The sequence below is a fragment of the Pogona vitticeps genome, chromosome 5 (assembly GCF_051106095.1).
Source record: "Pogona vitticeps strain Pit_001003342236 chromosome 5, PviZW2.1, whole genome shotgun sequence".
NCBI classification, from domain to species: domain Eukaryota; kingdom Metazoa; phylum Chordata; class Lepidosauria; order Squamata; family Agamidae; genus Pogona; species Pogona vitticeps.
In genome coordinates, this window is record NC_135787.1 from 190,472,258 (window position 1) to 190,478,870 (window position 6,613).

Here is a 6,613-nt window from a genome sequence, read left to right on the forward strand (position 1 = left end):
AGAGAATACTAAGAAGTAGTCATTCTGTTCTGGGAAATCCTGGGATGGTACAGCTTGCCCAAGGCCACACAGGCTGGCTGTGCTGCACAGCGGAGGCACAGTGGGGAACTGAACTAATCTTTGATCTTATAGACAGATCCCTAAACCACTAAGCTATCCTGTCAGTTGAGAACTGGGTATCTGCACATATGCATGTTTTGTATCCCTCGCTTCAACTCCAAAAACCTGGCGCACACCTTGTTTGGGCAAAACACACGTGGCCAACAAATATCCGGCTAAGAAAGTTAAATGATCAGGTGAATGAAACAGTTATTTTACTCTACATAGTGCCATCCGATTTCAGAGGGAGAGCTAGGTTTCAGCATGCATCACAGAGACGAAACAAGTAAGATAAAAATACTGTGTTGCCTTTAAAACAAGTGGATGCATTCTGCTGTAAATTGTGCATTATGATCTACTTCCTCAGACCAAGCAGCTTGAACAGATTCACTAAAATGGGCACTCTAATTCCAAAAGGATTTTTTTTAAATTAGTCCTTTGTTGTTTATCTGTTTATAGATGGGGTTTATTTCTTGGCATATTATTTGAGATTTATTTTACATTGCTGTTATCTTGCATGTAAATCACTCAGAGTAGTGCCAAGTACTAATTGATGCAGTATAGAAGTGTAAACAAACAAGTAAACAAACAAATGGACATAGTTATGAATTGGATGTCAAAAGAAAGATACTGCAGTTAAGAAATCTAAGGTGGTAACAATGGGCAGTCATTTTTTAAGTGCTTAATAACAGGAAGCAAACTAGTGGCTAAGCACATAGACATACCCTGTTTCCCTGAAAATAAGACCTAATTTGAAAATAAGACCTAGAATAATTGTTCCGGATGCTTGTCATATAAGCCCTTCCCCAAAAATAAGCCCTAGTTAAGTGACACCCCGCCCTATTGTACAGCAACCATTGTACAGCAACCAGAAGATGACATGACTGTATTTGAATAAATGTAAATAGCTGTACATTTTTAAAAATCCCCTGAAAATAAGCCCTAATGCGTTTTTGGAGCAAAAATTAATATAAAACCATGTCTTATTTTTGGGAAAACATGAGTAGTCAAGTCTTCTGGATATGTATAAAATTACCAGCTCTCACCACTGGAAAGCAATCTACCTACCTTGGAGTAGGCTCCATAGAAATCAATTAAGACTCCTCTGAGTTGGCTGGAAGCTAACAGATTTCCTGGGAAACCAGCTGCTTTAGTGTCTGCCAGATTTTAAGGCACTGGGAGGATCTTTTTCCCCCTTCAATGTAACCATGAAGCGTGTACCAATGGAAAGAAGAAAAGGACCCTCCTGCTGTACTAAATATAAAGAAAACATTTGTCTATTTAAAGTTTTAAAAAGAAGAGTTGATTCTTCTCTTTCATCCACCTCCAGGTGGGGAAGAGGAGCAGAATATGAACCTCCTATTTATGGGTAGCTAGACTTTAGCTAGGATTGGGATTTTAAGAAAGATTTAGAGGGATGGTAAAAGAAGAAATAAGGGCCACATCCAGGTGTTTCTTAGCTTGCTTTATTTATAAGGTAGCATCTACTAGCCTTTCCCCTCTCTGTGCCTGCTCTCTCCACATGCAAACTAAGCAGGTTGCAGATAAGAGCTATATTTTTGTGTTCAGCTTCATCCTAACAAGAAAACCAATTAATATTCCTGGGCCTTGTTTCCAGGAGGAGTCTAGACAGTTTTCCAAGAAGCAGCTGCCTTAGTTTATGCAAACATATCCAGCAAGGGGGGGAAAGTGTTCTATCATCCTAAAGACCAACAACTCCCATGCTGAAGAAGTGGATGCATCCTGAAAAACTCATATTGAAAAATAGCAGTCTTCCAGGTGCCACAACGTTTTGATTTTATCTTATCTCTACCCCCTCCCCCAGACGTGAGCAAAACACTTCCTTTGCAAGGGGAACAACAGAGAGGGGCAAGATCCGGTGTTTCCCTGCTCTCCTACGGAGTAACAGCGAAGCAAGTCACTCCTTGATGGGGCTAATATTATCCTGGGAAAATGGAAGGGCTCTATGGTTCAAGGCAGCGCCCGATTCGATCCTGCGGTGGATTCGCAAAACCTGAGCCCTCCCACGTAAGCGAAACTGGAGAATCCGCTTTTACGCCTTGCGCAAATCCGATCCCTGAGATAAACGATGCTCGTTCGCAGGATCGCACCTGCGCCCCTTCGAGGAAAACCGTCCCTGGAACTCGAGAGCGCAAGGCGGTTTGGCGATCCGGCGCAAACGCAGCTGCGCGTTCTCGGAAAGGGGCGCTGTGTGTGTGTGTCTCTGTCATTTGCTCCCGTCCCCAAAAGGCGACCGCCGGGGCTCGGCTCCGGAGGATGGGACTTGGTGTCCCCACCCAGGGGGCTGCCCGGCGTCCTGAAGCAGCGCCTGCGTCCCCTTCAGAGGACGCGTGTTCGCCTCCTACGTCGGAACGGAGCCTCCCCAAGACCTGCCTGCCCGGAGGGTCTTTCTTATCCCCCCTCAACCAAACAAGGTCTCATGCTCCTCCCCGGACGGAAGGTCGCCCTCTTTCCCGGTGCTATGGCTGCCTGCCTGCCTGTGCCCCCTTCCCCGGTACTCACCGCATCGCGCGGCGCCCCGGCGCCCCCCTCCGCCATGGCGCCCTCTCTCTCCGCCGCGCAACCTCGCCCTTCCGCGCCCCGCGCGGGGCCACTTTTGAAGGCTGGGATTCCGCGGCCGGGGCAGCTGGCGCCGATTGACGGATCAAGAGGGCCCCGGGCGTGTGAACGGAGCGCGAAGCGAAGCAGCCTGGCGGCACCTTTAAGGCGAAAGCACGGCGGGCCTTCCCGCGGCAGCTTCCCTGGATTACAGGGCTCGACACGTGTTGGACTCAACACGGCGGACCTGCCCGCGTTAAGTGTTAAAGGCGGCGGGAGGGCTTCCTTCGCGGTTTTTTTCCTGGCGTGACCTCTCTCTCTTTCTTTAAATTGCTTCCACTTTGTGGAAACTCCACGAATTCAACAGCCTCCAGAAAATACAGCTCTTCCAAACCCAAGGCTGTGGCTTCCTTTAGTGAGTCGATCCATCGGATGTTAAGTCTTCCTCTTTTCCTGCTGCCTTCAACTTTCCCCAGCGTTATTGTCTCTTCCATCCAATCTTCTCTTTTCACAGGTCTCCCAGCTGAGACAGTTTCGGTTTCTTTTCTTTTCTTTTTTATTTTATTTTTATGTTTTTGCTTTTCGTGGAGAGTTCACACTTGATTTCGAACCCGCTTCCAGTTAGTATCTTCCTAATCTCTGTCCAACGCTGTACCAGTAGTGGTTTATCAAAGGCACTTTATTGTCTGGTTCAATTTACCTTGGCTCTTGCTACAAAACTCTATCCAGCCCCAGGGCTCTACGCAGGTCCATAGTTATAGATAGCAATCCTAATCCGTGTTGGTGACTGTATACTTTGTAACTGTTTTAACTTCAAACGTTCTACAGGTGGGACTCTTCCTGGATTAATCCAGGTCCTGGATCAGAGGATCTTCCATGTTATTAAAAAAGAAAGAAAAGGGGAGAGGGGGAAAGCTCATTTGAAAGTGTGAACAAGCGGGGTCCTAAAAATCAGTCCCCCTCCCCACAAGAGATAATATTGTTGCAAAACCAAGCGTTCTGCAGCACCTTCAAACCTAGCACACTTCACTTGACAGCCGCTTTCATGGACTACGGTCCACTTTCCCAGATGCATCTGGAGCTGATGCCAAATAAAGCTGCTTTGTGGGGAACGTGCCATTCGCAGCAACCACAGAGAGACCCACAAAATGCCATATAGTAAAGCGCCTCAGTCCATAAGCGGCCGCACGGCCTGGGCGGCGCTTGCCTTTCCCCAGATGGCTGAACCCTACAGCCAATCAAATGGCTTGGAATAAAAAAGCCACACCCAGCCTCTGCTCCTCCCGGCCAATCCGTGTCTCGGATGGAAAGGCCACGCGGGGGAGAAGGAAGGACTACTTTGGGCATTGGGTGGGGGGGGGTAACTAGTGAGGCTTTATTTTATTTACTTATCTATTTTTATTTTCTTTTTTATTTTGATATTTGATTTAATTATATTTAATTTGCTTGCTTATTTTATGTTCACCATTTATATGTATTGGTATATTGTTTATGGTTAATTTTTATTTTTATTGTTACTATTATTTTTCTCTTTGTTTATTGATTTATTTGTACTAAGTTAATTTGGTCTATTATCCTTCCCTTTCCTTTTCTTTTTCTCCCTTTTTTCCCCCTTACCTCCCTCCCTCCCTCCCTCCTCCCTCTGATGGAATGGAAGGCCTGCCCTCCCAGCGAGGGCCCCCAAAATATTTCTGTGGTCACGGGTAGAGGTAGATATGGCGTGGCCCCTGTCCCTACTCGTGTAAGAAGAACGAGGGACAGATGTCTGAAGGCTGTCCACTGTTCTGAGCCTGGGGCCACCCCTCAATATCGAGGCAGCCAAATCAGTCATCCTTCCACTCTACGCCTGTTGTTGTTGAATGCCAGGTCTGTCGCCAATAAGGCCCAGGTGATTTATGACCTTATCCTGGAAGAGGACGCAGACCTGGCCTGCATAACCGAAACATGGATAGGCGGAGAGGGGGGTCCTCCCCTAGCACTCATCTGTCCGCCCGGTTATGCCGTCCAACATCAGGGTAGACTGGAAGGTCGGGGGGGGGGGAGTCGCCATTGTTTATAAATCCATCTTGGAGGTTACTAGGCGCTCCTCGGTGGTAAAGCCGGGTCTGGAGGCCCTCCACGTGTCGATTGGGGCCAGGGATGGTATTGGGATCTTGCTGGGCTACCGTGCTCCCCGCGACCCAGCCATTTCCCTACCGGAGCTGGTGGACTTTGTCTCCGCGGCACTGTTGGGTTCTCCGAAGCTGTTGGTTTTGGGGGACTTCAACGTCCATGCGGGGGCAGAGCTTTCCGGACCAGCTCTTGAGTTCTTGGAGACCATGGCCTTCTTGAACATGTCCCAACATGTCACCGGCCCCACCCACGTGGGCGGCCACACACTCGACCTGGTCTTTTCCTCCAGTGGGAGTGGGAGTGGTCCGATGGTGACTGACCTTGAGTCGGTCGCCCTGTCATGGTCGGATCATCACCTAATAAAATGTAACCTCAACATGGCCCTCCCCCCTCGCAGGGAGCAGGGACCTATTGTTATGGTCCGCCCTCGAAGGCTACTGGATCCGATTGGATTCCAGGATGCCATGAGAGGTGCTATGGCTGACCTGGTGGGCGCTCCTGTTGAGGTTCTGGCTGACAGCTGGTTCACCGCTGCGGTCAGGGCTGTAGACATGATCGCACCTAAACGCCCTCTCCGACGCAGAGCCCGCCCGGCACCCTGGTTTAACCAGGACCTCCGGGCGCTGAAGCGGGTCAGGAGACGGCTAGAGCGCAAATGGAGAAAGGACCCGACGGATTATAATTGGATAGCTGTTAAGGTCGCCACTAACCTTTACCTGGCTAAGGTAAAGGCTGCCAGTCGAGCATACTTCGCTAACCGGATAAGCGAAGCGTCCAACCAGCAGGCGGAATTATTCCGTATAGTGCGCGACCTATCCGGAATTGGCCCGGGTGATGGGCCTCCCCCTAGTTTTACACCGGACCAATTTGCAGCATTTTTTAAATCTAAAGTGGAGGCCATCCGCCGGGACCTCTCTCCTTTTTTGAATACAGTTAGTCGAGCTGAGATGTCCAGCGCTCCGTTTTGCCCGGCAATTTTTGACTCCTTTCAGCCTGTCACGCCTGACACTGTCGCCAGGGCGCTTGATCGCTGTCGCGCCACCACCTCCTCCCTGGACCCCTGTCCGGCCTGGCTAATCAAAGCAGCCAGGCCTTCAACAACAGAATGGGCCACCGTAATAATTAATGGGTCTTTCCTTGAGGGCAGATTTCCATCTGCCCTCAAGGAGACACTCATTAGGCCCATCAGGAAGAAACCAAGTTTGGCGGCGGACGAGATTGGCAATTACAGGCCCGTCGCCAATGTTTCTTTCCTAAGTAAGGTGGTGGAGAGGGTGGTGGCCGATCAGCTTCAGGCGCACCTGGATGAAACAGATGCCCTGGATCCATTTCAGTCGGGCTTCAGGCCGCGCCATGGCACAGAAACGGCATTGGTCGCCCTGTGTGATGACCTACTGAGGGAGGCTGACAGGGGCAAAGTGTCCCTGCTGGTCCTCCTCGACATCTCAGCGGCCTTTGATACCATTGACCACGGTATCCTCCTGGGGAGGCTCTCCGAGTTGGGAATTGGTGGCCTCGCATTGGCTTGGCTCCGTTCCTTCTTGGAGGACCGCCCCCAGAGAGTGCAGCTTGGGGAGAGCGTCTCGGCCCCGTGGAATCTCAATTGTGGGGTCCCACAGGGGTCGATCATCTCCCCAATGCTGTTTAACATCTATATGAGGCCGCTGGGTGGGGTCATCAGGGGGTGTGGAGCCCGGTGTCATCAGTATGCCGATGATACTCAGCTCTACATCTCCTTTCCACCTACCGCAGGAGAAGCCGTTCTGTCCCTTCAGCGCTGCCTGGGGACCGTACTGCAATGGATGCAGGAGAACGGGCTGAGGCTGAACCCGGACAAGACGGA

The 6,613-nt window shown here is 50.1% G+C and overlaps 1 long non-coding RNA gene across 1 annotated transcript; it reads right to left on the reverse strand.

Moving 5' to 3' along the window:
• Positions 1 to 3,200: 3,200 nt before the first annotated feature.
• Positions 3,201 to 3,934, reverse strand: LOC144583181 (uncharacterized). Its single transcript, XR_013536833.1, has 2 exons — positions 3,667 to 3,934; positions 3,201 to 3,529 (listed from the first exon to the last, which is right to left on the reverse strand). It is a non-coding gene; the product is annotated as an uncharacterized LOC144583181 (long non-coding RNA).
• Positions 3,935 to 6,613: the final 2,679 nt, after the last annotated feature.